Source organism: Strigops habroptila, chromosome 3, assembly GCF_004027225.2.
Source record: "Strigops habroptila isolate Jane chromosome 3, bStrHab1.2.pri, whole genome shotgun sequence".
Classification (NCBI taxonomy): Eukaryota; Metazoa; Chordata; class Aves; order Psittaciformes; family Psittacidae; genus Strigops; species Strigops habroptila.
In genome coordinates, this window is record NC_044279.2 from 86,484,552 (window position 1) to 86,507,419 (window position 22,868).

The following is a 22,868-nucleotide window of genomic DNA, read 5'->3' on the forward strand; positions in this document are numbered from 1 at the left end:
GCAGTTAAATACAGGCAGTCAATGCGTGCTCAGTGAAGGAACAGGGGTGGGTTTTTTTCCCTTTTGTCCTGGGTTCAGCTATAGCAGTCATTTTTCTCCTTAGTAGCTGGTGCAGTGCTGTGTTTTTGACTTTCAGCCTGGGAACAACGCTGATAACACCGATGTTTTTAATTGTTGCTGAGTGATGTTTACTCTGACCAAGGACTTTCTCAGTCTCATGCTCTGCCAGGGAGGAGGGGAAGCCGGGAGGAAGCAGAGACAGGACACCTGACCCAAACTAGCCAAAGGGGTATTCCATACCACAGCATGTCATGCCCAGTACATAAACCGGGGGGAGTTACCCGGAAGGCCCAGATCGCTGCTCAGGTCGGGCTGGGTATCGGTCGGCGGGTGGTGAGCAATTGTATCCTCTCCCCTTGTTGTTTCACTAATCATTACTATTATTGGTGGTAGTAGCAGTAGTTTTGTATTACACCTCAGTTACTGGACTGTTCTTACCTCAACCCGTGGGGTTTACATTCTTTTGATTCTCCTCCCCATCCCTCCAGGAGTGGGGGGAGGAAGAAGGGGGGGAGTGAGCGAGTGGCTGTGTGGTTCTGAGTTACCGGCTGGGCTCAAACCACGACACCATCCTTATTTTTTAAACAGAATGGAAATCAAGGAAAAGGTTTTTAACCATAGATACGCATGACTGTAAGGAGTGTTAATGGCTCCAATGCGCTGGAACACTACAGATGCTTCAAGCCAATAGTGTCCATTCCAGTTATATTTTGCAGAAATGCAAAGAGCCTTCTTTTATTTGATTACTTGATTCCTAAGTGTTGTCTTTATGCTCATTTGGGTAGCATTGGAAAGCATCAGCCACGTCTGCAGCACCTCTGAAATGAAACACTGCTTTTAAAAACAAGCCTCAAAGCACCAACACTCATCAGGAAAGCAAGTCTGCACAGTTTCACCCCAAAATCTTCATGTTCCTTACATGCCACCTTCTTGTTACAGGCCTCTAAGTCCTTAATAAAAGGACTGCGTTAGTCATAACAGCACTGCTAATAAGTTACTGTATTTCTAAGTCATCCAGCTACAACTGTAGTTCTTAACCTCTAATCTTCAGGTACGAGGTCTAAGCTGAAAAATACCTTTATAAACACCTTTGTAGATGATGATGTGATCCAGGAGGAATAAACCGAATGTTCCAGCTACATACCGCTTCCTGGTATGACTGTAAAAAATGATGCCAGATTGGCGAGAATAATCCCTTTTTCCTCCTGTGGTGAATGCATTGGTTTTTACCGATTTACATCGAGATACGAGCACAAATGAATCATTTGTTACTCACTGCAATCCCAAGAGGCAGAAAACAGAGTTGTAAGTGAATACAGGTAACCTCAGCCCTACCACCTGAGATTCATGGTGCACACGTGAAAGAATGTCACTTTTTTCAAGCGATAAGCATAGAAAAGTGACCTGATCTTCATCATTTGACACAAGAGGTGCCTGACTTCTGTGAGCCTGTCCTGGGTTCAGCTTAAACCATGACAGAACAAAACACTACTTAGATTCCTGTGGCTGTACAAGCAGCCCAGCAGAGGAATAGCCCATCCAAATGCCCTAAATTCACCTGTGTTGGTTCAGGAAGGGTGGTGGCAGGGCTGGATTTTACCCTTTGAGCTGTTAGCAAGGAGTTGCCCTCTCCGTCCCTTTCTGGTGCAGTGCCAATTTGGAAAATGGCAGCAAAGGGCTGGTCTGGCACTGAGTTGATTGAGGCCAAGCAGGGCTGCAGTGATGGTCAGTCCCACTTAATACTGTGTTTTAATACTGGGCTACAACATTTGCTTTTTACTTCAGGTATCCATTTAAGTTGTTAGGCTTGGAAATGCTATTTTGAGCCACCCAGTCCAGTTTGAATGAAAGCAACCGTCTTACGTTATCACTCTGCATTGTTGAACCAGATGGAGTAGTTACAAAAGAGCACTTCTGCTGGCATGGGCAGCATGGCCTATCTGAGGGTGTTTGTTCGGTTTCTTTTATGATGATGATCTCTGTTCTGATCAAAGAGTTGCTCCTTCTAATCTTGCAGTGTAAAGCAAGTAGTTTCCCTCTGGTTTTATAAGCATAGAGTTTATACCTGCTCTCCCTACCACCCTGACCAGTTGGAGCCTTTTGTGAGTGCAACAGCAACCAAAGCACTTGCGACCTTTAGAGAAGCTTAGTATTGGATTCAAGCTTTGGCTTCGTCATGGGCAAAAACTGCTAGCAGAAGTCAGCTTTCAATCCTGGAATGGTCTGAAGAACTTGGGAAGGTATGAAACTTCTCCAGGTTATGTAACAGCACTTTTTATTTACAGATATATAGAATCATAGAATAGTTAGGTTTGGAAAGGGCCATAAGATCATCTAGTTACAACACCCGTTCCATGGGCAGGGACACCACACACTAAACAATGTCAACCAAGACTCCATTCAACTTGGCCTTAGAACGCTGCCAGGGATGGAGCATTCACCACTTCTTTGGGCAGCCTGTTCCAGTGCCTCACCACCCTGACAGTAAAGAACTTCCTCAGATCTAACCTGAACTTCCTCTGTTTCAGTTTAAACCCATCACCCCTTGTCCTATCACCACAGTCCCTAAGGAAGAGTCCCTCCCCAGCACCCTTATAGGCCCCCTTCAGATACTGGAAGGCTGCTCTGAGGTCTCCACGCAGCTTCTCTTCTCCAGGCTGAACAGCCCCAACTTTCTCAGCCTGTCTTCATACAGGAGGTGCTACAGCCCCTGATCATCCTTGTGGCCTCCTCTGGACTTGCTCCAACAGCTCCATGTTCTTCTTATGATGAGGACACCAGAACTGCACACAGTGCTCCAAGTGGGGTCTCATGAGAGCAGAGTAGAGATGCAGGATCACCACTTTCAACCCACTGGTCACGCTTCTTTTGATGCAGCCCAGGATGCGGTTGGCTTTCTGGGTCGCAAGCGCACACTGCTGGCTCATGTTAAGTTTCTCATCATATATCTTGCAGACACCCTGATAATCATCAAGACAGGCTTATAACGGAAGAGTAAATAATCAAGTTTGGGGTTTTTTATGTATCCTGATTTCCCTATGGGTGCGTGATCCGAAGATGGGTGTGCTGCTCATAGGGCTCTTAGGTAATGGATTGCCTAGTAATGGGAAGGCAGCATAGGCCCCCATCAGGGAAGTAATAACTAACAAATACACTTCCTTTCGTGACTTTGTGAGGTTGATTAACTTGGAACGCTTGGGTTTGTTGCTAACATAAAGCTGCAGGAAATCTTGAGAAAGATGATACTCCTTCCTTGTCCCTTTGATCTGTGACTTCTACTTCAGTATTTATTCAATTCCCTTTGGGTTGTTGGTCACCAAACACACAGGACTGAATAGCAGGAAAAACAGAGATTTGAATTCAGTGAATGCTTAAGGAACTGTCTCATGTGTGATAGATGATAGATTTTGTAAAAAGTTCTATAGGACAACTGACGTGTTTAAACCTACACTGTGGTGTAATTGTCTGCACAGATCTGCTTTCAGTTTCATTTATAACTGCTGGAAGCAGTATCATCAGCCAAGTCAGAAAGCAAGGATCTTGAGTTTTGTTTGCAGTTGTAACTGATACAGGAACTGAAGAAAGTTCTTGCTTTGAGCTTCAGTAACCGCTCCAACACACATGCATGCAACGTGCATATTCTCACACCCCATAAATTGGACTTTCACCTCCACTTGCCCTTCTGCCCTGATTTTACCCTCTTCTTCCTAGTCCATACACATTGGCTGGTTCAGCCCACCTGTGCTCTGTGCTGTGCCATCAAGCGGTCCTAAACACACTCTGGTCACACTCAGCTCTTCTTTCTTAGGTACTTTTTCAGTCTAGGAGCTGCTGAGCAATGTTCAGAACTTCTGAAATAATCAGTTGAGGGCTGGAGAGAAAAAAGAGTGAAAGAAGGTGTCTCGTTCTTGATCTCAAAGATTACATAGTCCAGCTTTTACCTTCAATAACTTGTAAATGCGCTGTAATGGCACTTGTGAATGGCTGAAATACTTTTCTTTTTGTGAAGGGATGCATGTATTTTCTCTCTGTATTTGTTTTTGTGAGAACTTCCTGAATTTTTACTCCCAAATCAGGACTGCTACAGCTGCCACAAGGTGCTACTTTTTCCCATTGTTGCCCTCCACCAGTTTCGGAATCAATTTTTCTCTTTCTGTGAATACAACTGCTTTAGTTGAGTTCCTTTAAGTGCTAAAGAGTGTCTGCCTCTTAGAAAGAGTGAATGCTGTCAGCCTAAAACCACCAAGCCCCCCTCTCCCCATGTTTATGTCCTTCTGAGTATGTCTAGGTTTAATATTTGTCAAAATAGGAGGAGCACAGAAGATACACACCTCTCCAGATGAGATGATTATTCAAACAAGCTATGAAATTAATCCAAAACCCAAATAATGCCATTCTCACTGGTTATAGAATGAGTGAATTCATTGTTTATCTCTGACACATACAGTTTTGCAGTTGTTGCAGCTTCTGTATGTGCTGCAATGTGTTTATTCAGATACTTCTGGGAATTGAGAACCCCAAGTGATTGTATCCCTTCAACACACATACCAAAAGGACTGGCTTACGGGACCTTCTTGATGCATAGCATTGTCTATAAGAAAACAAAATCAGGAGGACCCATCTGAAATAGGAGACAAGATAAACTAAAATTAAGTATTTTAAACAAAAATGATAAATCTGAAGTGTTTAGCAATTATGCAGTTACTGCTGACCAAGTTGAAGGGAGAAAGAAGGAAAAGAACACAAATGAGAGAAAAAGTACGGCTTTCTGTGATAGAAATTTTAAGGTTTGTCTAAACCATTCAGTTTTAATAACTGTAAATTACATGTGAAAAATAATTATTAAAAATTGGGTTTATGCAGCCATGGCATTTACTTTAAATGACATTCTTTTACTATCTGTATTTCTCCTTTACAGCAAGTTTCCTGTGAGTGAAGAAAGCAAAGAAATTCTGACAGACTGAGAATTAAACCAGAGTGGTGCTAGCCTGGAAGAACTGCTTAGAGTTACAGCAGCCCTATTCATTGAAGGGCAGCACCTCTACGTGGGCAGAAGGTAAAGGATTTACATTAATGCTAACATTCAGATACACACCCTATGATGGCCCTTTCGGGATTGACTCCTGTCTACACTTATCAGGTAAGCCAGGTGATTTTGCCGTTTCCTATGCTTTTCCATCATCAGTGTCAGTTTGAAATACATATATATGTGCTGCTCAAATGTCTTGGAAATATTTATATTCCTTCTCCAGATTCTGCTCTTACATAGAATCACAGAATCACAGGCTGGTTTAGATTGGAAAGGACCTTAAGATCATCCAGTTCCAACCCCCTGCCGTGGGGGCAGGGACGCCTGACACTAGACCATGTTGCCCAAGGCTCTGTCCCACCTGGCCTTGAATGCTGCCAGGGATGGAGCATTTACCGCTGTTCTGATAGTTGTCCTTGAACCTTAATACAACATCATGCCAGCTTTGACTGCTTTCTCATGGGGAGGATTGGGAAAGTAAAAACAAGTCCAGAAAGCAAAACCTTCTAAAGATTGAGTCACTGAAGAAATATGCAAGTGCTCTGTTAAAAAAGAAAATACGCAGTTGTTCTAAAGGCAGTGGTGGCATTCCATCCCATGAAGTCCTTGCTAACAAAGGGTAGCCTTCTCCCTGTTCCTTCATAATGTCATCACTAGAAGCAATCAAGTAGACCTCAAGGGATGGTCTTGTCACATCTATCCACTCACAAGACATCAACATCTGGAGCAGTGTTTGAGGCCAGGGCACGTGCTGGGAGGCCCGCAGGGGTGCTGGAGACTGTCAGTAGCATGGAATACTTCTGGTTTGGGTCTGAGCGCAATATCTGCCTGTATACTTGGGTTTGGTTCAGGTAGTTTAGTGGGACTTGCTTCTGCTTCTGGTGTGTTTTTGAGGGACAGCACCCCCAAGTTTGGGGTGCAGTTGTTGTAGCTTGAGTGTTTGAGCACAGGCATGCACGTTAATGTAGACCAGCAAGCTGATGGCCACACTGGCTGAGTTTTTTCAAAGAATCTGGCAAGTGTTAAAACTACAATAATGGCACAGGAGTAAATACTGACATCTAATACAGCACTACTATTTTGGGGCTGGATATTCAGAGTTCTACTTAGAGATATGAGACTTGTAAACAGTCTTCCTGTAAGAATCCTGCCAGCAAAAGGCTACACTTCAGCAATCTCTGTAAAGTGTAGGTGCTATAAGATGACTAACTGACAGAAGCCTGGGCTGAAACACTGGTGGCCCAGACAGACATTCATCAGGCATCCTAAGCCTGGTATGGCAAAAGGAAGCAATACCTTTTGTATTAAAATGAAGATTTTGATGTAATTTTTCTACTTTATTTTTTTTTAATATGAGCTGTACAATCTAGTCACTATTTTATACCCATCTCTATAGTCCTAGTAGTAACCACCATAGAACAGTAGTTTGAACTTGAAATTCTAAAGGGGTGATTAGCTAACAAATGGCCTCAAGTGTTAAGCTAGAAAGACATTTATTCTGCAATGTATGTATTACTCTGGGAGTCTGTACCTTATTTAAGAAATGTCTTAAGCACTTGGAATCTTAAAACTTATTAATATTCTGTGAAACATACTATTACATGCAGAAATGATGTCTGAAAGTAGGCTTCAGGTTCCTGATTTGCTTCACATACTTTCAAAATGTTCACTGTGAGTATAAAAATGCCCTAGCAAATAGAGAGAAATAGCATCTGGATGAGATTCTGAATTTCTTTCTGATTCTCTCAAGTGCTATAGAAGATAAAATAAAAAGAAGGCAAATGGTAAGATAAAGAGACGGCTTTGTATATTTTATGTATAATGGATCTGTAATCCAAAACTGTGAATAAGACCCCTGAAGACAAAACCACCTGTATTTGAATATCAAAGTTTACTTGTCAAAGTAATGATTTGTTGTTTGGGGGTTTTTTTTATTACTTACATTTAAGGTAGCATCAAATGTGGACTACCCAAGAATCAGCCAGGAGGTTAAACATTTCTTACATTTCGTGTTTTGCTTGAGTCCTGCCAGTCCATAATGATAATTTCTCCAGTAGCCACTTTTTAAGTAAACAACTGATTAGTTCTGAAATCAGACCTTGAGACTGCTTCTCTTTGTGCAGCTCAGGAGATCTTGATGCAAGCAGCCTTATGCTGACATGCAGAACAACAAGGTTCAAGCTGTTGCTTTTCTATCTTCACAGACAATGTGCTTGGAAAATATTTATATTAGCAGGCTAATTTATGTCTGGACAAGACAGGGGGTGAGAAACTCTCTGTAAAACTTTGTGAGATCTTGGTTTCACTGAAGGCAATGTAAGAAATTTCTTCACTTCCTCAGAAAGGAATGTAAAATGGAAGCAAAACATTTTTTCACAGAGCTCAAATGATAACTACAAAAATTGTCTAAAAGCCTAAAATGATCTAATTCCCCCAGGATACTGTGGAGCCTGTTGTGCAAAACAGAACTTTCTCTGCCTTGTTTACTGTGTGCTAGTCTATTCATTGACTCATGTTATTTGCCATTTTGTCTTTGCTTCAATGCATTTCCTTTCAACAGCTATATATTGCTGATTCCTGATCTCTTATTTTAGGGGGAGGTTGGGATACAATTCTTTTTTTGAAAAGATCGATCTTTATGTTATTTCACATTGACACAATAGATGGAGCTAGAAGCTGGCAATCCATCTTCAGCTAAAACCAGTCAGAATTGAAGGCCTTGAATGGCAAATTCTCACTGATACCAACATTCTGGACATGACATTTTACTAAAGCATTTGATTCTTAAACATTTCTTTGCTAAAAAAAAAAAGAAAAATATTTTTTAATTTTCTTAGTTTAATTTATTTGTTGTAAATACTTTATTTGTGAACACAAATTCACAAGTTTACCTTTAGACATCACTACAGTCTCTCCATGTTTAGCAAAGCTCTTAAATGCCACTTGACTTCAGTGAGATTTAAAACCTTTGCTGACTTGCAGTCAGCAAAGCACTTTACATGTAACCTTTTTATACCCAAATCCTGCACACCACTTTGTTAGTTATTGACTATTACTACCCAGAAAAGCTGTTCATAAGGTTTGGAGTGCTATGCTTTATCAATATTACCTAGCATCTTAAAGAACCTTTCATAGTCTATATTCCAAATAGCTTTTTTTAATTTAAAAAGATTCATGTAAGGACGATGAAAACACTTTTCAATAAAAGTTCTTCTCAAAGTCTTACACAAGTACTTTGCAATACAAACACAAAATAAATGGCATATCCTTATTCATCGACAAGTTAAGCTTTCTCTCAATTACTAATCAAAACCCCAGCAAGAGCTGATCACTGTTATACACTTCATTATAGCAAATTTCTATGACTGTCACTGAATATTAGATGTGGGGGTTTTGGTTTGTATGCTAGAATATTCTAAAGAAGGTACATTACTTACCCACCTATGTGCACTGTCAGTCCCAAGCAGGTACACCTGAGTTTTGTTAAACAGATTACATTAGGGACAATTGCTTACTTAATGACTATTCTACTTGGAATTTTACTCTATCATGGAGTTATTTCCCACGTTCTGTATAAATGTTGTCAAAGTGTGGTCAGCATCATGCACCCAGGTACTTGGCTGGCCCAGGATGAGTTGGAATGCTGCAGATCAGAGCCTTCCAAGGAGCTGATTTAAGAAAATGTCTTTTTAGGCTATGGTTTTCATCCATAATGTGAAACAGCTGTGTGATGGTACCTGATTCAGCCATGGTGTTAGGGAACTGAGTTAGTTGTGAGGGAACAAGTATGCTAAAACAAAATGGGTTAGTTTGGTAGTGATGTCTTTTTTGGGTGATGTCTTTTTTGTATGATGTCTCCTATAAAGCATTAGAGTTAGAGGCATTTAACGTGACACTTTGCTAGTAATAATAGTAATCATTAGGTGACAACTTTGACAATGAAATTGTCGTGACATCTATGGTTTCAGAGAACTCTGAGCTGAAGAAAGCAGCCTGAGCCAGAACTGCAGCTCCATAGAAAAGTTTCATGGTTTTTTGTGGTTTTATTTTTTTTTTCGGGAGGGGGGCGGGATTTGGGAAGGGGGTTTGGTTGGTTGGTTGGTTTTTGGTTTGTTTTTTTTGGTTTTGTTTTTTTTTTTTTTGTGAGAAATAATATCTCACCTTCTGGCTGGAAGAAAGACCATTTAGGAGATCAACAGATTCATAGCTGAGTCCTTCACTTCTTGCCTTTCCAGTATAAGCTACTTTGTAGTTCAAATGGAATTAACTAACCAACACATGATCATTCCTTCCAGTGTTTTAATAAAGTTCAATTTTAACAAAGTTCAATTTCAGACCACTTAGCTATAAAAGAAACTGCAACACTTTAGAATTAAGGAAAAAAATCAAATGCTTCCCTCTGCTGTGGTTTCAGCTTGGTGTTTGACAAACACCTTGTGCTGCATATGTTCCCCAATGCCAGACATGAGGAAGCTAAATGTTTTTTCTACTTGTCAAACTGTAGGCTTAAATTATAGGTTTAAACTAACAATAGTGTGCGTGTCTTTAAACTAACATAGTAGAATACAGCAAACTGTTCTAACTTGCTAACACGTAGAGAGAAAGGGGGAAGGAACATCATGAAACTGATAACTAAGGAGACAATAAACAAGACCAAGGATGCCACCCTTCAAGATAGCAGAGTGGCGCCCAAAGTGGAGCGAGACTGGAACAGACCAGAAGCAAGGACATACCAGCTGCTAACTCAGTACTAGGACCTTGCAAACATGTGCAAGCGCTGATGTCATTCAGTGAACACAGTGAGGAAGACTACGGACGACCACCAGAGACCCCCACTCAGCAAGAAAGCGCATGCGTAATTAGATTGCAAATATTATAATTAGTTCCTGGAAAATCTGTGAATATGCATGAGTATGCTAAATATATATAGCCCCTGTTGGCAAATGACGGTGCGCTCACCTTTGTGAAACGATTTGTGTGTGCACCCAGCGCTGCAATAAAGAATGCCTACTTCCTAAAACTCCAAATTGAGTCTTAGAGAGTTTCTCTGACCAACTTTTACGATAACAAAACTAACACGAGTAATTGATAAAATGGGCTTTTTATGTCTTTTAAAGTTTGGACCAGATAATCCTTGAGGTCCCTTCCAACCTGATAGTCTCTGATGGTATGGTATCTGCATGTTTTCAGATGCTGCTGAGGTTTTCTTATGTCTTAGCATCTTTCAGCAGCGCAACAAATTATGGCGAAGCACCTCACAAACTTTTTATCGTGGAATAGTTACTCATTGAATGGCAATCATTTGTAGCAATGATGTCTCTCATTAACTGAAAGAGTAGCCCATTCTTTGCCCACAGGAACATTAGGTTTTTCTCAGCATCGAGGACCACAGTTTCTGTGTGCAGAGTTTTGTTGGCAGTAGGTGGCACACCTCTCCCGCTTGAGTGCTTGGGAAACGCTTGCTGCCTGTTGATCAAGGCTAGTTCTTACCGAATCCTGATACCTGTTCACTTCAGGACACATAGCAGCTTTCTCTGCCAGAGCTCTCTTTTAGGAAAGGATTAAGCTTGAACATCAGTTTTAGAATAATATCAGCATAATCTGAGCTGCACCTGCTTTTTACTGTCCATCCTTGTACCTTCTGCATTTATGCCGGACTCCTTGCCGCCTGTGCTTTCCCCACAGCTCATTGCAGCAGCCTTGTTATCTGTCACCATTGTTCCATCTGCACTGGTCTTCACCTGCAGTTCTGAGTGTGCTGCTTGGCCTCATGTGCAGGAAGTAATTGAACCCGTAGTAAGTTTTTGCTGTGTGTCATGGGCATTTTCAGCCAGCTGGACTAAAAATATTTCTGTCATTTGGTGTGAAATAACTTCCTTAGAATACAGTACAGAGTGTCTATTCTACTGTACTTAGAATACAGTACAGAGATCCAAGGCAGGATCTCTTTTGGCAGTTTTATAAAATACCCCCTACCTTTCAAACCCAAGCCTAATAAAAAGCCTTTTGCATGCAAAACAGCATCCCACTTGTAGTTGTATCCACTTGTGTAAAATAAACTGTTTCTACATCATTCCTGCTAACCGGTGTCCTTGTGGGAGCTTAACCATTGTGCACACAATCATATTTATATTTGAAGATCCACTGGCATAAAGGCTTGCTTGCACAAACTTTATGGCAGGATAAAGACTTGGATTTTGATGTTACATGAATGAATCTGTGATTTTCAACGTTACCCCACTCAAAAAAATTAAAAAAAAGGGGGGGAAAGAAAAAAAAGTTTGCTTATTGCTTGATTATTCAGCACTTTCTCATCTTCATTTCTTGGCTCTTCAGTTCTCTGGTCACAACTGGGGTAAATAAGCAGCGCGCATTTCAAAAGCGCGGGCTTTCCAGTGAAGTCAGGTGAGTTTTAGCACTGGCTTCAACATGAGCAGAATTAGGCCAATGCTGAATATATTTCAAAATCCTACGCTGAAACCCTGATAATCTTATTAAGTTGTCAAATAGCTACTTAGGCAATATCAGTGCCAAATAGACAGGAGCCTCTGATTTGTCCCATTTAAATCTGTCCTTATCCAAATTAAAGTGCTAAAAGGAGGCAGTACTTCATTTTTCTTTCGGAAGTGAAAGTAGATAGATTGCTTACTTGATAACCAGGAATCAAATAAAATAGTCTTTTTCTTTGGGAAACCAAACAAACAAACAAAAAACTACACAGAAATTCCTTGGGAGGCCTAGTCTAAATTTCACCCTATCCGCACAATAATTTTGAGTTCCAGTGTTACACCATTCTATACTGAGTGTTATAACCAGCTTGACCATGAAGTTTTCTTTTTGTGGGTGGCGAGATAAAATAACCTAAGTCCATTTCAGGGGAGTTTTTATTTGTTGCCACATGGTATAACAACTGCATGGGTTTTTTCCCAAAGAACAGAAAATTCAGTGCAATATGTCATGAATAAATGCCATGAGGACTGATAAAAATACATGCTATCAGGAAACCAGTGAAGCTTACCAGCCAGGGGCTTCGACATTTGTTGTTCTAAAACCATGACAGCTACAAACCCTTTATAGAATCTGGGTCTGTAGGTCTTAAAAAAGTAATTGTTGAATATCAACAGAGATTATATCTTAATTTAGAGGCAGACCTGGGTGAGAAGCTGGCATCATATTGTTCTCTTAATTTTATACTTGGTTCAAATGCACATATTTTTAATGGAAGGTCTGTTTGCATCTGACCATGGCATGAAATCAGATGCATACCAAAACAGTTCAGTTTTGCAGGTACAATTCACGTCACACTGGTCTCTATTCATTCAGTTTAATGAGATGTTCGGTTTAAGACAAAATGGGGCCTGCAGTCACCTTTTGGGTGACTGTTTCACTCCTTTCAAGTTTTTAGATTGAATATTGTTCCTTATGATCAGCAGGATAAATTCAGCACTCAGATTTGCATTTACAACTTGGAAGATGTGGAGTGGAAGTAGCTTACATTTCTGAGAGTGTCACTGGGTCTAACACAACCTAATCTGCACATTCCTAGAAGTCTGAAGAGGAAAACAATAACGACTCTAGAAGACTTGTCTTAATACTGGCTAATAACCAGTATACTGGTATTAAAACACTGGCTTGTCTTAAAGACTGGCTAATAACCACTCTAGCCAGTCTTGGTCTTGGGAGAAGAGACATCAAGGTCAGGCAGAGTAGCTGGACTCTGTCATTCCTAGCCTGAGAACTGAGCGTTTGTCAGTGTGGGTTGTGGCTGAGTCCTGGTTCAAGAATAGTGGTGGTGTAGTTTGTTAATTTGTTTGGATTTTTTATTGGACATAGGTCAAGGTTAGCAGATTGAAAGATCTTTGTCATTTGAAAGGTTTGGGCATGTTAAACGTTCACTCTTTCTTGAACTGCTTTGGTGGTAGATCACAAAAAATCATTCCTGGGGATGACAAATACATTCTGGAGGGTAATTTCCCATGGATTCAGTGCTGCCATCGCTCAGACTCCTGAGTTTTACTGTTGTCTTCAGCAGGGGCAAAGCTGTGCTGGTGCTATTTCTGATCAAGCAACCATTGTGACATAAAGTAAACCTGGTCTGCCTATTTATTGCACAGTATTCACCTAAAATGTCAATTAGTTGAATCCAAAATGTTGGATTCAACTGGTAACATCAGAGTTCTGATGAACTTTGATGAAACCCAAAGTTATGTTTCCTATGGAACCATACTGGCTTTACCAAACCTGCCGGGAGGCAGGCCCGGTGCTTGTAGGAGATGAGCCAAGAACATCAGTGTTGTGGAATGCCAAAGCGTCCATCCCCAAACTCTTACAGTGCTAACAGCAATCAGGCCAAAGCACTTGGCCATGCAGCAGGACCTTGGAGACCGTGACACTTGTGTTCGCATCAGGCTCTCCACATATTCAGGCTTCCTGTTCTTACGCCAGGAGGTGAGTCCTAGGTCTCGGCTTTGCACTAGGTTCAGCAGTCTGCCAGTAGGAACTGAGAGGAGTTTGGTTCAACATACAATTTGCACAGCTTCCAACTTCCCTTCCCAGGGAGCCAGGAATCTGGCAGCCTCAAGCAACCCTGGCATGGAAAATACTTATTAAGACACCAGAGGTGAGGTGATATGACTAGCTCTTCATGAACGGGGACAGGGGGATCCCCTCCCGTTACCGAAAGGGACACAGGGCAGGATTCCTCTCTTGCTAAATCAAACACCTGTTTAGATGACATGTGTCCTTCACTCCGTGGCTGTAGTGACTAGATCTGCACTGACTTCAGAGGAAGCCCTGAGTCTCTTTGCAGTGATAGCTCAGGCCTCTGTATACTAGACAGCTGAAGCTCAGTAAGACAAATCCCACTCTGTTTTTACAGCACTCATAGTCCTGCAGAAAAGCCAGAAACCTAAGTACACTCAAAAGCATAGAAGCCAGATAAGGGCAATTCTAGATTCATCTTTACTTAATTTAATGAGTTATTTTTGATACCTGTAGATAGATTATGAATATGATTGATTGAACCACTGCTGCTCTGAGAATAAGAAAGCATTTGAACAGAAAGCACATGTCAAGGACTGTCAGCAAGGGGTTGAAGTGCAATATAGAGGAATGGCCTAGCGAGTATAGCCACTGGCTAATTGATCCAAAAGACAACACTAAAAGCTTTGTGTGCAAAGAGTTTGTTAATATTTCTTTTCATGACTTGAGAAGGGTTCTCAGGTTAGCATTCAAAATAAACAAAAGACAACAAAGCAACACAGCTGTTAAGTCTCTGCCAAAGCCACAGAACTATCTGGTGCCTCTTAATTCCTTTGATGTGACTGTCTGTGCCAGTCTTTTTATTACTTATTTAAGAGAACCACACGAACCATACAGATCTTTGCTAAGCTTAATCAGCTTTTTTGGTGTTGGCTGAAATTTTTCTGATTCTTGGAATGTACTGAGGAACCTCACTTTGAAAATCAGGTCTTCCTGAAGGCTCTCAAGTTAGATACCCCAAATGACTTAGCTCCTTTGAAAGTCAGAGTTTGCAAGCACTACTCTAAAGGAAAAAATAAAACAAAGCAGGCAACATTTCCTCAGTTTCATACTATTTTTTAGTCACTTCCTCAACATTGGGAATCCCAAGTTTCCAGTATTACATGCCATATCGTAACAGACACAGGTAAAGAAGAGCACATGAAGGAGAAGGGCACCCAGAAGAAAGAGAACGTTTTGTTGCTGCTGCTGCAAATCAGATTCTGCTCTCAGAGGTCATTACGTGCAGCTAATGTCATTGAGAGTTTGGTTCATGTTTCAGGCAGTACTGGACCTGGAACTACAAGCCAGAGATCACCTAATAAGTACGGTTTGTTTGAATGTTGCTTGAAAAGCTTTTAGCTGTTAAAAACAATTGATTTTTTCAGACAGAAAAGTACACATGCTTAGGTTTGACTGATTGAACTTTGCTTCTGAGGCTAAGACAAAAATGTTGAAATATTTTACTGTGGTTTTGGATTTCACCTGCAGGGACAGAAAGCTTCACATATAATTAATGGAGCCTCAGAATTCATTAAAGCAGAGTAATATGCAGAAGTATCTTTTTATGTAAGTGAGTAAATGACAGTGCCAACTTCCACAATTTCTTTACCTGCCTGCTTTGAAAGAATGGAAGAGGCTCAGTCCTAGCTGCAGCAGGCCTACTCTATCTGGGTACTTGCTTTGAGGAGATTGAAAACCTGGGTTCTGAAAGGGATGCTGAAAGGAGTAATAGTTTTGAATACAGATGTGACAGAACTTTGTTCAGTATATATAGAGCTGAAAGGATTCTTCCCTACGTGTTCATCCAGTGACAATGACCTGCAAGTGGCTCCACAAACATCAGTTGTCCTGTCAAGGTGCCCGTTCAGGCCCTGACTCTTAGCTAAAGAAATTTCAAAGGCAGTAGGGGATATTTGAGGTGGAAAATGCCACTCCTGCTCCAGGGCTTCCTTTAAAATAACCTTCCATTTTTCAAAGTTCAGAGGGCTTTTGCCTTCAGGAATTGCTACTCAGAAACGGAAGAAAGAATGAGAACAGGATCAATATTCAGTCTCTTTCTCCTTAATGTTCAAACATTTACAAATTGTCTGCAATAGATCACGTACTATCTTCGCAAAAAACAAACCAACATAGAGAAAAACAAAACAAACAAACAAACAAAAATCCAGAGGCCATACCAAAAACCCAGCACAAAATCAGAGAACAGTTGCAGCAGTAACACAGATTCTGTTCCTATGGAGATGGACATGTGAAAGAAAAGATTTATCAGCTCTGCAGTTTTTAGGCCAGAGTGGGAAAACTGTAAGTTTGTGATGAAACCAAAGGAAAACCAGGACAAATGTAAGAGTGTCAGCACAGCTGAGGGGCAAAGGCTGTCAGGGATGCAGTAACATCTGGGCGTGCCAGCTGCAGAATGAGGAGTCTGTGTAAAATCTGAGATTTTCCACAAGTCCTACAGCCCCTCTAGACATAAGGCAGTAGTTTTAACTCTTGGGGTGCAAAACCAATGGCTCACACACTTTTCTGATTTTAGCAAATACACCTGCTGACACATATAAAAAAGTTAGTAGCCATGTTTTTCATAAATTGGAGGTTACAGATAAATGCCTTAAAGGAATTCAAAACAAACCAAAACAAAAAAACAAAACAAAAAAACCCAAAACACCAAAACAAAAAACCCCTCCAAACATTTCCTGCCGTTACTCAGAAGTTTTCAGTATCTTTTTCATTGTTAAACCTGAAGTAGGTCAAACCTAGGAAAGAAATATTAGCAATCTCTTGCCAAACAATAGCTTTCAGTTTCGGCTTTTGACTGAACTGTGTTCACTGAATGGTTCTTCTCAACTGCCAAAGACCACCAAGATCAGTTGCACTTTTTCAGGCACAGTGGAAATTCCTTTGGGTTGAATGCCATCTATGAGCTATCAGAAACCACATAGCCCTGGCAGAGACAGGCTGGTGAAAAAGATGAACCATGGGAACTTTTAGTGAGAATTTTCAGGGAATAAACAGTTAGGATCATTAGAAATACATTGAGTAGCTCACAGATAAACATAAGCACAAGTAGAACAGTGGTTTAGCAAACCTGTGGCTTATCAAACATGAAAACACATGAAATATATATCAAAATTGTTGGCAAATGAAGCAGAGGAATAAAAATAGTTTGAACAAAATTAGTACTTTCTGTGCTATTGAAAATACACACTAATGAACTGTCTGTTGCTTCCACATATATCAGCTAGACCAACTTTTTAAATGGCACCTTAAAGAAGAGTGCAAACAGCTGTCAAGAATATGAGCTTCTGTGGAGGCATGGCATGTGTGGGATAAAAACCAGTAAAAGTGGGTCAGAAAACTCAGAAGAACACGGGCTGCAAAACTTGGGCAGAGCATGGAAGTGGGAAACTGAGCGCCAAAATATGTTTCTAGGGGTCAAGTGAATGTACTGGATTCCAAAGGTCTCTGGAGAATTAGGTAAGAGGAAGAAAAAAGGATCACCACTGACAGTGGTATCGTGAAACAAATATAAACCACACCACTTACAATTTAAATTCCAGATAGCATATCAAAGAAATGTATAGAGAATACTGAAGCAAAAAGTTCTTTCTCATTAGGGCTTAATGAACCGACTAACACTGCACCGAGGGTAATTCTTTCCTACGTCTTTTTTGTAATGGGATATGCACTTCACTCACACCAGGACATCACTCTGATGGGTTTTTGAGGTACCTTTTAACTAAAAATGGATACAATGATCAAGACAGTACCTACTTTGCAGGTTACCTACTTGTGCTGACAGAAGAAAAAGTCATGGGGACATGGAAGAAAGAGACTAATTCCGCGAAGTCACAGACCTCGCCAGCTGATAGCCCTCATAGTACTGAAGGCTCTATGTTTGGGTAGGTTCAAGCAATTCAGTGTATGATAGAGGAGTCAAAATATAATGCCATAGTCAGTAAGGTATTACTTCCCAAGGCAAAACAAAACCATTCTTGTACTTGCTCCCAAAGGATGATATTGGCAACTGCCACTTGGTTGGGAAAACAACTGCATCACCATATTGGGGATTTTGTGAGATGAGGTGGGAGGGATGGTGGAACGCCCAAGGAATCAAATGTACCGACTCAAAAAGTAGGGCAGGACTCAAACATTTAGAGATTCATGTTGAAACAGAGAATGTTATGGATGTAAAGACACATAACAAAAAGTGTAGCAAGGTATGAACTCAGTTTCTTTAATAGATATAAGTAGGGAAGATGGAAGAACAAGGTGATTTCTAGCTAAGTGCTGCACCACGCATGACATACTTGCTAACTTACCCACAGCTTGCTTTCAGCAGGTAAAACCAACAGAGAAGATATCCGACATCTGAAGGATATTATTACATCATATCAAAATATGATGACTTCATTAAAAAATATTTAGCTTGGGTTTTTTCCCCGTGTCAGCCTAGTATATAGAAACACCGAGGATGAGTAGAAGGTGGAAATGCAAGAGACGCAGTTCACCTAAACAATAATGCAATTTTACTAATAACCACAGAAAAACGTACATGCAACTGAAGGATCTTGCAGTCTTGCAATCACCCGCATGTATAGTAAGCTCCACCAGAACAGAGGGGAAGGAGAGTATTCAGAAACTACTGCAAATTATCAGAAGGTGTTGTTATGAAGTACCCTACATTTCCCCTCCCCAACCCCCCGAACATTGTTCTATGATGTTCTTGGAACAGCAGAGCTAAAACTGAGATACTATGAGATGAATATAGATGATTTCTCACACAGCAGTCCTAGATCACAAAGAAAAAGCTATGAAAAATGCATTTTTCTTCCTAAGGGAAAGCAACATTTAAAGCAACTGTGTAGGAGATTGAAGGCAGAAACCAGAAAGAACAAGAATAAGCTCTGATCAGAGAGGGTCACAATTGCTACTAGAATCCTAAGGCGACTTGAAGACCTGTAGATGAATAAAAGGCATCATATATAAGCAATATACTATTAAACGCACATTATCGATAATATACATTAGAGCCATTTTGACTTCTTACATGCAGATAACTATAAGAGAGGTAAAAGACCTGGTACATACCTATGTCACATATAGGTAAATCTAGTGCCAGACAATGAAAATGTGCAATATTCCCAGTAGAGCTCAGTATGCATTAGGAATGTACATAAATTATCTCATTACTGCAAACCATTATCTAGGTTTTTGGACGTGATATGTCTTGTCAGACACTGCTGCAGTGATTACTGTAAGCAAAGCAACCTCTTATTTCAGTGGACACTGTACTGCAGTGACTGGTTTGAAGCCAGTTGGTGCAACTTGGCTACAAACAGACATTTAGTTGTATCTTATTATATCACAGCCAGTCAAACAGTAAAGCGTACTGGGTACACTTCTCAGCACCGTAGTGTAGAGCACAGCAACACAGAGACACACAGATGCCACAGGGAGTAGGAAAAAGCTGACTCGGAAGCCTGATGCTGGCAGTCTTTGTATCACTACCATTGCCAGTGAAGGAAAGGACAAACTAGGAAGAACAGGGAAAGCATGTATTGTCTGAAGCCTAATAAATAACCAGTAGGTGAACAGCTGAGTAGAAGAATTCAAGCAGGCAGCCATGCACAAGCCATTTTCCAACTGTACACTTGAACGGAAGTGTCTGACAGATACCTGCTTCTGCAGGGAAGGCAGCACTGAATTCACTTTAATGAAGCTATAAATCCTGACAGCCCTGTAAATCAGAAACAGTAATATTGACAATGGAGAACATGGGAAAACAGGCAGCCTGTATCTTGCTGACCTGGTCAGCAAGATGCACAAAGATGATGGAGTTGCGCTGGCTCCATCTGCTTGCAAGGCCTTTAATGCTAGAATGGTGTGAAAGAACCTTTTTTCAACCCCTGCCAAGGTAAATGCCCTGTTAACAGATAATTAGCAGACTACCTAAAACATGTAAGGCATTCATATATACATTTGTGTGTGTGTGTGTGTCTTGAGATGGACTTTGGAAAGCACAGTGTCAAATTATGCAGTCAAGTTATCCAATTGAAGCTGAACTTTGCAATCTGGAAAATATACACTGCCTGAGGTCTTCCTCCCCACTTTGAATTAAGCACCAAATACTGCGTGTTCTGGCTACTCTCTTCTGTGTTCTGGATGTTGGCATGAAGTTCAGCTTTGTAAAACTATTTTGGTGTTGAGGATGTAGTCTTCTGGTGTTGAATCTGCTCCAGTAGAGGACTGCAGGAGTAAGACAGTAAATTACAAGCGGAGCTTATTGGAGTTGTGTGTTTGAATTATTTAGGTGCAATGAGAATATGAATACTCATTCTGGTTGATTTAAAAATTCTTACTTTAATGAGAGAGAACTCTGTAAACCTGTAGAGGAGTGGCTAATGACCCAAGATGAATGGTTCAGAGTCAGAGCTGAGGATGTGCCCAGCAGATAGGCCCTGTCTTGGAATGCTGTCAGTTACGCCATAGCAGGCCTCTGCCTATTCTGCCACAGTGATCAAATCTTTTCCATGTTTATGTTTGCTCATCGGATAGGCCTTCTTGCTCATTTTATATCTATGAGTCCATCTCTGTTCAAATAAAGGCATATATCTTTTGGAGATGTTTGACTTGTTTTGCATGGGAGCCAAACATTGACGATAAGAATAGCAAATATAATGCACCAGAGCAAGAAAACTCTGGTACCTGACCACATATTGAGAACTACAGGCATTTATTTAGATATACACTGATAATTATAGTGATTTAGAAAATGAGATACTGTCCAATGGAAAAAAAAAATAAGTAACAGCTACACTACATGTCTGTAAGGCACAGGGCTGGAAATAGGAGACTGCAATGCCTTTTTCAGCATCATTCCACCTGCAGACAGAGGAGAAGCAGCATTCTTTTTACTGGCTCCATCCATTTCAACAGAAAGCTATTTTTCATCTTGAGGAAGAAAAAAAAAATTGCTAGCTGGCTGCCCTCCTTCCTGTTACCATGAGATAAGTAAAAAGCCAAAGCAAAACAAAGAACAAAACCATCTCCAAAACAGAACCATGCTACTGGCAGTAATTGTGATCCTGGCACGTGAACCTCTCGAGGTTTGGTGTGTAGCTCACGGTCCAGTCACACAAACAAATCTCTTAGTCTTTAAAATAAACAGGAAACAGCAGTAAATAAACTTGAGGGCCACAAAATTAGAGGGTTAGTAACAGTCTTATTTTTTGAGACATCGCTATGAAAAGGACTTAACTCTGCAAGTGCTCTGGCAGTGGTTCTTATGATGATATATCAAATTTGTTACTCAAAAACTCATGCAATTTTAGTACATTTTGGTCCATATTCATGTAACTTTTAGTTGGAACATTAATCCCAGTGAAATATGAATAGCTTTCCCTTCAACTTCTGAATGCTTCTCACTCTCCAGCAATCTCCTTCAAGCACAAACCACCTGAACACAGAGGCGAATGGGTGTTTCTTTTCTGATAAAGGAAGTGTTAGTGTAAAATTCATGGCTCGGGAATTCCTTGAGAGCAATGGCTCCACCATGGCATCTCCTCATCGTTAGTAAGTATGTTGTATCCAGCGTAAGAGAGCACACAGCGCAGAATGAAGCCTGGATGTATGAAAACAGATTGGTTAAATAGGTGTCCCTGGAAGTATTTCTACAGTGGGAATCTGAAAGTGAAGTAATCCACTTGGTGTCTACACTTCCACTTTGTACAGCATGCTGTGATGGAATATTTAAATATGATGCATCCTTTTATTGCCAGGACAATTACTCTTAGCATTGCTGTGCTTTGGTCCCCCACATCTGAAATGACACTAGTTACCAGCTGTGACTTAAGGCACAGATGTGTGTGAAAATGAATTTGTCTTAAAACACGATTGATACATCCGTTTTGTACTACCAGGACACCTTTGTTGAAAGTATACTCAGTGCAGTATGGAAGAATTGGGTAAGAGGAAGCTCAGTATAATATTTAATATTGTTAAACAAACATCAGCATTGGCGTTCAGATCTCTCTTTCAGCAGTTATATGAAATGTTGGCATGAAGTACAGGACAGACAACAGAAGATATCTAGAAATAAACATGGACCCTGTATTACAAACTTACCTATTAACCCTAGGGGACCAGTCATGTTCTTGCTAACACTGCACAATGCTGCTGGGGAAAATTCCAGATAGCTTTCAAGATGCAGCATTGCATAGTGAGACTTTTTCTTGTGCTAAACTTCAAGGTGACAGAAAATCCTTTCCCCTCTCAGTCCTTAGCTGCCCTTTCCTGAAGACTGCCTTGAGGCAGCCTGAGAGCATTTCCCACACTGTTCTAAGGCATGATTTGCCACCACCACATTTTCTCACCACTCGGACTTGGGCAATGTTCCAGTTTGATTACCTTTTACCATCACTTTATGGCTATCAGCAAGACACCTAAATGGGTGTTTATGGTGAATGCTCTGTTCAGATTTGAAAGAAGACACAGGTTCACGATGCAGGTAAATCAAGCTGATGTTTGTAGGAAAGCTCTATGCTAATTTACAGTGGCTTTCATTGGGATTGCTGAGTCAGCTTCTGGTATTCATTTTATCTGAGCTCTTGGAAAGAGTGCCGTTAAGGCCCTGTATCCACCATTCCAACTCTCGCCATTTATATCAGTGCAAAATGTGCGCAGAAGTTTCCAAACTCAGAATGCTGATCTATCCAAATGTCAGTGATTTAAGAGACTATGCAAAAATGTAGGTAGCCTTCAGCCATCCTGAAAGTTACAGGTTAGTCAAAAAAGATCCATGCTTTAGTGATGGATTCTTCTTTGACAAAGGGATATGGTCAGTAAAACCAATTACAGACTGAAGTGCTCAACCAGCTGTTTCCTGGGATTTTGCTAGGCTAAAGCAGCACAGATCTGAAAGGTCCAGATTGTTCATCTTAATTCCCATCATTCTCCAGAAAGTTGGGATTTTGCAACAACCACCTGAAAATAATCCTCATTTCTAACATTCTGACAAAACTGAGATGCTTTTCTGCAAATATGGCTTCCCTCACCTACATCCTTCAAGAGTTATGCAGATAACTTTTAATTCCCAAAATAGAGCCTCATTCCTTTAAATTACTAACAAGAATGCTGGTTTTCACCTATAAAGATAATGCAAAAAGTGGAAAAATTGTAAACTTTTTTGCCAAAGCTACAGGTAGTACAAATTTCACGTACCAAACTATTCTGTAAAATCATCTAAGTAAGTGCTATG